This window comes from Pinus tabuliformis, chromosome 8 (assembly GCF_031772625.1).
Source record: "Pinus tabuliformis cultivar Carrire ecotype Pingquan chromosome 8, CPIR1, whole genome shotgun sequence".
Classification (NCBI taxonomy): domain Eukaryota; kingdom Viridiplantae; phylum Streptophyta; class Pinopsida; order Pinales; family Pinaceae; genus Pinus; species Pinus tabuliformis.
The window spans coordinates 1,898,239,243-1,898,246,163 of NC_142294.1; positions in this window are offsets into that span (position 1 = coordinate 1,898,239,243).

A 6,921-nucleotide genomic window follows, 5' to 3' on the forward strand; every position below is an offset into this window, starting at 1 on the left:
TCAGACTGCTTGTTAACTTGTAGTTGTCCAAGGTCTTATCGGCCAATGAAGCATACACCATTTCCCCTGTTTGTTTATGCAACTCAATTTTGTCCATGGGGTGTATGTCTTTGGCAAGGACCTCTAAATTGGTCCTGAGATAATCAGCAGAAGACTGTGGCTTGAGTGCTGTAGGCATAAAATGACTCAAGGTCAGTTTGCCCTCACCTACATCGAAAGCAGACATGAGTCTCTGCTGATTGGACGGAGCCATGTTAAGTAGGTGATTGTATAATTGAACTTTGATTGGGTCACTCCTTCTCTTAATGTCTATGAACTGCTGCTTTATGCTCACTCTTTCTTCTTTTTGCTGGCTGGAGGAGGTGACTTCCCCTCCCATTGTCCTTTCTGGTTCCTGCTGGGAGGAACTTGCTGAAATATCTTGACTTGGTGGGCCCATGCCTGATGCTTCTCGGATGGCTATATCCTCTTCTGGAAAATCGTTGAGTCTTTGCCTTTTCTCTCCTTGATTGATAGAGGATGTCAAGGGAGTTTCTCTTTCCCTTTTCCTCAGGATAAATGTGTCCTCCTTTTGAGGGGTTTGTAGGACCGAGGCATCGAATGTAGAGTCTTGCCTTGTAGGCATGACTTGTTCAGTGGTCTGAGGAGTATCCACTGTTTCCTTTTGCTGGGCAGGTGGCTCCTGCCCTTGTTTTTCTTGCTGCTGTTCCTCTTGCTCTTCTGTGTCTTCCTGCTGCTTTTCCTGTTGTTTTTCCTGCTGTTGCTCTTGCTCTGTCTCCATTTCCTTTTCCTTTCCTTTTTCTGAGACTTTTCCAGCAACCTTTGTAGTTTGCTGTGGAGTAGTTGAAGAGGAGGCTGCTGCTCCAATTTGTGTGCTTGGCAGTGAGGGGACCTGTGCATAAAACTCAAGGTCAGCCATCTTCTTTTGATTGTTCAGAGCTCTTTGATCAAGCTCTTTTTGAGTTATATCTTCTTCTAGAGTTCCCCTTTTCCACTTGTTCTGATTGGCATATTTTTCAATTTTGGGGAGGCTATGATGACCATAAGCAGACAGTTTATATTTGAGTCTCCTCATTGTGATGAAGTTGTTGGGGTCATAGGGTTTCCATGTAAAACTGTGCTTCAAACCAAAACCCCCCAGTATTCTATCTGCCTCCTTCCACCCTTCATCCCTTTCATTGTAGACTAAATGGCCAAGTTGGCTCTTGATTTTCAGCTGTGCTTTCTTGCCTCTGCCTGAGAAGTGGAACATATCCACATAGCCAAACTGCCTGAAGTATTCTAAGGCAAATAGCCTCATGGGCACAAATTTGGGTAGTCTAAATGGGGGTAACTCACACCCATATATTCTGATAACGGTGTGGTGTTGGTAAAGATACCAGTCCCCAATACTGTATACTTTTGACAAATGTAGGCACCTTTTCATGTCCTCTGTCAGTCTAGGAGGAGGTGAACCAATCAGTAGAGTCAAGGCTGGATGGATGAAGAGATCAATAAACTCACAGTAGGTATATGGAGAGTAGCATGATACATGGAAAACAGAAGTCCAATATACTAGTGATCTGAGATTGCCCTGTGCATCTAGTCTCTTTATTGGGAAAGAGAATTTATTATGCTGGAAGTATATGAGCAGATGATATAGGTAGGAGGTGTACCTAAACACTCTTTCTCTTGGCAAATTCATCAACTGTTCATGCATTTTGTCTGATATGTATGTTGCATAATCATAGTGGATTGGTTTCCTTCCTGGGGAGAACATAAGCATCATTTGTATAACTGTTTCATCAATATATTCTATTGAATCATATCCCAGGATGGGACTGATCATGTCAACCAGGTCTTGGCCCAATTGATTGAGGTAAACACAGTTGATGGGAGGAATCTGCAAAGTGTCAGCTTTGATGAAGAGCTGGTTGACCTTAGTGATTTGGGCCTCTGTGGTTCTGGCTCCCTGTATTATCAAATCAGCTAGTGTCAGAGGGACCAACTTATGCTCTGTGTGGAATTGCAACATCTCCCTGATGGCTTCAGGGGTAATGAGGAACAAGATTGAACCTTCAGCATCTAGCACTGCTCTCTGGGATGCATCATAGTGTTCAGCAACTATGTGCACAAGCTCAGGGAATTGATTAACCTGAGGAAGTTTGAATATTGGGAGGAATGATTCCCAAATTCCCAGGATGTCTGTCCCCCTCTCATGTTTGATCTTTATTTCATTTAATATCAGCAGATGGAACCTGCTTCTGCTCCTTGTTTCCTCTGTTATCTTGTAGTCCAGGTCTGCCAATGCTCTGGTGTCAAATGTTCTGTTAGGGACATTCAGGGGAGCCACATTGAGGGCTATGGGAGCTACAGGGGGGTCCATGCTTTTCCTTTGCAAATTTTACTCTTACTCAGGGATTGTGTTACTATGCAGAGTAACAACAGCAAAGTTTCTTTGTAGAGGGATGGAAATGCGAGTTGGAGGTAAAGCAGGGTGCGCAGCAGTTGAAATGCTGTTTTTTGTAATTAAGAGTGGAGCTTTAGCCCCTTTGGCACCTTTCAATGTTAAAAAATTGGTTTCAAATGCGCCTGCCACGATTGCGCAGACAGGGCCTGGTTTCTTAGCAAAATGCAACTGGGAAGGCTCAGCTGGTGTTCTTTAGAAGTTATAATTGGAACTCTGAGGCTTTGCTGAGGAATTGAGTGGTGAATTTTGATTTTCGGCTTTCATTAAGCTCTCTAAGGCGTTAAACAGATAATTGCAGGCGCACAGAGGATGAATGATGAGGAATACCTGGTAAAACAATGCGCAAAGGTCGAGACCGCAGGTGAACTGGTGCGCTGGAGGCCTTCTAGTCAATTTAGCAAGCTGGTAGACAATTTGGACGTTGTTTGCATGCAGAGCAGATTAACGACGAATACGCGAAATGACCAAAAAACATGAAATTTTGGGTAAAATAGACCTTTTTATGCTTTTGGCGCGAATATGTGCTGACGTCAGCATGACGTCATAGGGTGGGGTCAAGGTCGGATGACGTCATGCTGACGTCATCGGGTGACGTGGCGCTGTATGGTTGGTACACGGTGGCGGTGACATGGCAGGACAGGTGGACCAATGGCGGGGACAGAGAGGTCGACGGGGCAGCGTAGCTGGGTGACGGGGCGGTGACGCATTGCTGACGCAGGTAGGCGGGATGAGGGAATCCGGAAACCAGCAGTGGTTTCATATCGCACCGCCTTCTGTACGGGGCGGTATCGGACAGTAGTACCTCCGACGTAAGGTGGTGAGGGCACGTGGCAGAGGCATGACGTCCTCCAAATACGGACGTCGGGAGATATCTATCGGTCATCGGATGGGCTCCGACGTCACGATGATCGTTAGATCTACGGACTTTGATCGGACGGCGGGCGCGAGGCAGATGTGACGGGAGGTTAGTACGGATATCGTTCAGACGTCGGAAGGAGTCCAACGTGATCAGGGCCGTCGGATCTGTAGGCCCTTGATCTAATGGTGGTCGGGGAGATGACATATGCGGAGTATACGGATGAGGGCGGAAGCAAATAAACCTGTTTTGTGCGCTTTTCCAATGTATTTTGATAAAAAGAGTTATATGCGCCAACCTTGGCTAACGGGCGGAAAGTGGGTTTTATGCTGCTTTGGCCCTTTTAAGCGGGTAAGATGGGGTTTAGGGCCCATTTCAAAGGTTTGATGTGCAAAAAAAAAGGGAAGAGGTAGAAGAAGTGGCTTATGAGGAGAAGGGGTATTTGGCACAGGTTTATCAACATGACCTGATGTCATTTGATCCCTGACTTGCAACTTTATTGGCTATAATGCCAAGGGGGTGGGTATTTATAAGGGCTTGGGATTTATACACCTTGGTGTTAGTAATATTAGGGGAATGGGAAAAATAGGGGAGCTATATAGTAAAATTAGAGGTTAATATGAATGAAGGGGGCAAATGAAAGGGATTTTACTGAGTTTATCTGAAATTGACTTGGTTTTGAGAGTAGATCAAAATGAAAAGATCTTAGACAAGAAATGTGGATTCTGAATGAACTAGAACCACCATAAAACCATGATCTCTCTCCATAAATCTCAGCTGAAAGAAAGGGAGTGTTAGTAATGGAATAAAGGGGAAGAAGGAAGTTAGTCATGCTCCTGCTGTAGTCTTTTACTTTGCTGCCCATCATCACCATTTCTGCAATGATAGGACTCACTTTCTGCGACCCCAACTACCTACCCAGCTGCTTACCTAGCATTTTTTGTTTCTCCTTGGAGGGTGCACTTGAACTTGCAAACCCTTTTTGCCTTTTCTTTTCTTTGGCTTTTTTCTTTATTCTTTTCTCTATCTATTTCTACCCTTATCTCTTCCAAGGTCCCAGATTAAACTGTTGGGAACCTTTGCTTCTCTACCTAAACTATTTGTCTGCCAAGATTAGGCTGTTTGGACAGACTTCTTTCTCTATTCTAAAACTCAAAATTGAACACATGGCATGATCCAGATTAGACTGTTGAATCATCCACAAAATTGAAATAAGGTCCTCAATACTTGAAACACTTTACCCAGCTCTTGCTTTCTAGGAAATATGGGATCTTTGGGATACCAGAGCAGAGCATATTTGGCTTTTCTCTTGCCAATCATGAAATATGAAACCTATTAGTATAGGTATCCAACAGTGGCTCCACATGGGGATGGTTTTTCTTTTGAAAGACCAAGAACAGCAGGTCAGATTGCCTTGTTCCTTGACTGCCCATCTTTGTCTTTGAAATCTGCTGCATGAATGTGTCAAAATAGTGTGCTTCTTTCTTGGAAGACCTCTGATTCTATCAGCCTCTTGCTACTTGGTGAATTACTTGGGAAAACTGCTCTTTACAATTTAAAACAGAAAAGAATATGTACAACTGCATATATACAAAGAATCTTTAGGTTCCACTCATGGGGAATAATCAAAGTAGTGCTTCAGCATCCTGCCATTAACAGGACCTTCATCCGAGTCAGTTTCAGTAAGACTTTTGAGGAAATAAGTGTTGTTACCTTGTACTGCTTGGACAGCAAATGGTCCTTTCCATAAAGAGTCAAACTTTCCATGTTTCCCTTTCTCTTCTCTTCTTGCATCCCACTTTAGAACTTTGTCCCCTACATTGAAATCCTCTGCTTTGGTTCTTCTATCAAAGGCCTTTTTCAGTTTCTCTTGTAGTATCTGCACTCTGCTGAAAACTTGTTCTCTGGTCTGCTGTAAACAAATTATCTGGTTAATCCTTCTTTGCATGTCATTTGGCTCTGCTTGGCTTTCTTGTAGAAGTTTCATAACCGGCACTCCTAGTGATGAAGGAAATCTGGCCTCTAGTCCATAGACTAACTCATATGGGCTGGTCCCAATTGATCTTTTAGTCGTTAGTCTGTCTGCCCATAAGGCATTTACTAGTTTCTTATGCCAGTTCTTTTTGTTCTCTTCCAGCACTTTCTTTATGATATTTATCAAACTTTTATTTGAGGATTCAGCAAGGCCATTTCCTTGAGGATAGTAAGCTGTAGAATGGCCCAAAGTAATGTGAAATTTATGGCAGAAGTTCACCATCTTCTTGGATCTGAAGGCAGCAGCATTGTCTGTTATTATCTTGTCTGGGCAGCCAAATCTAGCCAGTATATTGTTCTCCAAAAATTGAATGATTACTGAATCATTTGCTTGTCTGCATGGGGCAGCTTCAATCCACTTGGTGAAGTAGTCTGTTGCTGTTAGAATCCATCTGTGTTGTCCTGAAGATGAGGGGTGAATTTCCCCAATGAAATCCAAACCCCATTGTTGGAAAGGTCTCTCTGTTGCAATGGGCTTCAAAGGAAGTGGCAGTAGCTGTCTTTTGCCTTCGAACAGTTGGCATTTGTGGCATGAGGCTGTAAATTTCTTAACATCAGAGAACATAGTAGGCCAGTAATAACCAGCCCTCAATATCTTGTCCACAGTGGACTTCCAGTACAAGTGTCCACCACAATCTCCAGCATGGAAGTCTTGCATGATTTTGTTAGTTTCATTCTCTATCAGACAGTGCAGCAAAATACCTTCATGGTTTTTCCACAGTAGATTTTCATCCATCACACAAAATCTAGATGTTTTCATTTTTAGGAACCTACACTTAGTTCTGGGCAGTCCTGGGGGAGCACACAGGTTTTGTAACACATAACAGATATCAGAGTACCAAGGAGATTGTTCAAAGGCTACATTGATCTTTGGAGTCGCCAGCTCTATTTCACTGTCCAGTTGGTTGATGTCTAAGGCTTGGAAATTTGCTTCTGTCATTAATTTGGCCAAACCTTGCCCTTTTATCAGCTTTGTAGGCTTTATTTCAATGTCAAATTCTAGTATATTGGCAATGCATTTTCCTCTCCTACCTTCTAAGTTTTCTTGGGTGAGAATGTCTTTGACAATGGGACTTGGTACATAAGCCACAACATGGGAGTAAAGGATGTAAATCCTAAAGTCTTTAATAGCTTTGATCAAGGCATAGGCTTGTTTTTCCATTATTTGGTACTTTAGGGGGGCATCTCTAAGAGCTCTGCTGAAAAAAGCAATGGGCTTTTCATTCCCTTGGTCATCTTTCTGTAATAAAACAGCAGCAATAGTATGTTGGGAAGCAAAGGAGAAAATGATGAAGTCTCTGTCAAACTGAGGGTTAGTTAACACTGGGGTTTGAGTCAAGGCCAATTTTATACTTTCAAAAGCTTGTTTTGCTTCAACAGTCCATTTGACCTTTGAATCTTTCTTTAGCATATTGTTTAGTAATCTGATTAACTCTGCTAAATTTGGGATAAACCTTCTCAAAAAGTTGATTTTTCCTAAGAATCCTTGCAGCTCCTTGACATTCCTTGGGTGAGGCATTTTAGGATAGCTTGTATCCTATCTGGATCAATTCTTATGCCATTTTTCGAAATGATATGCCCT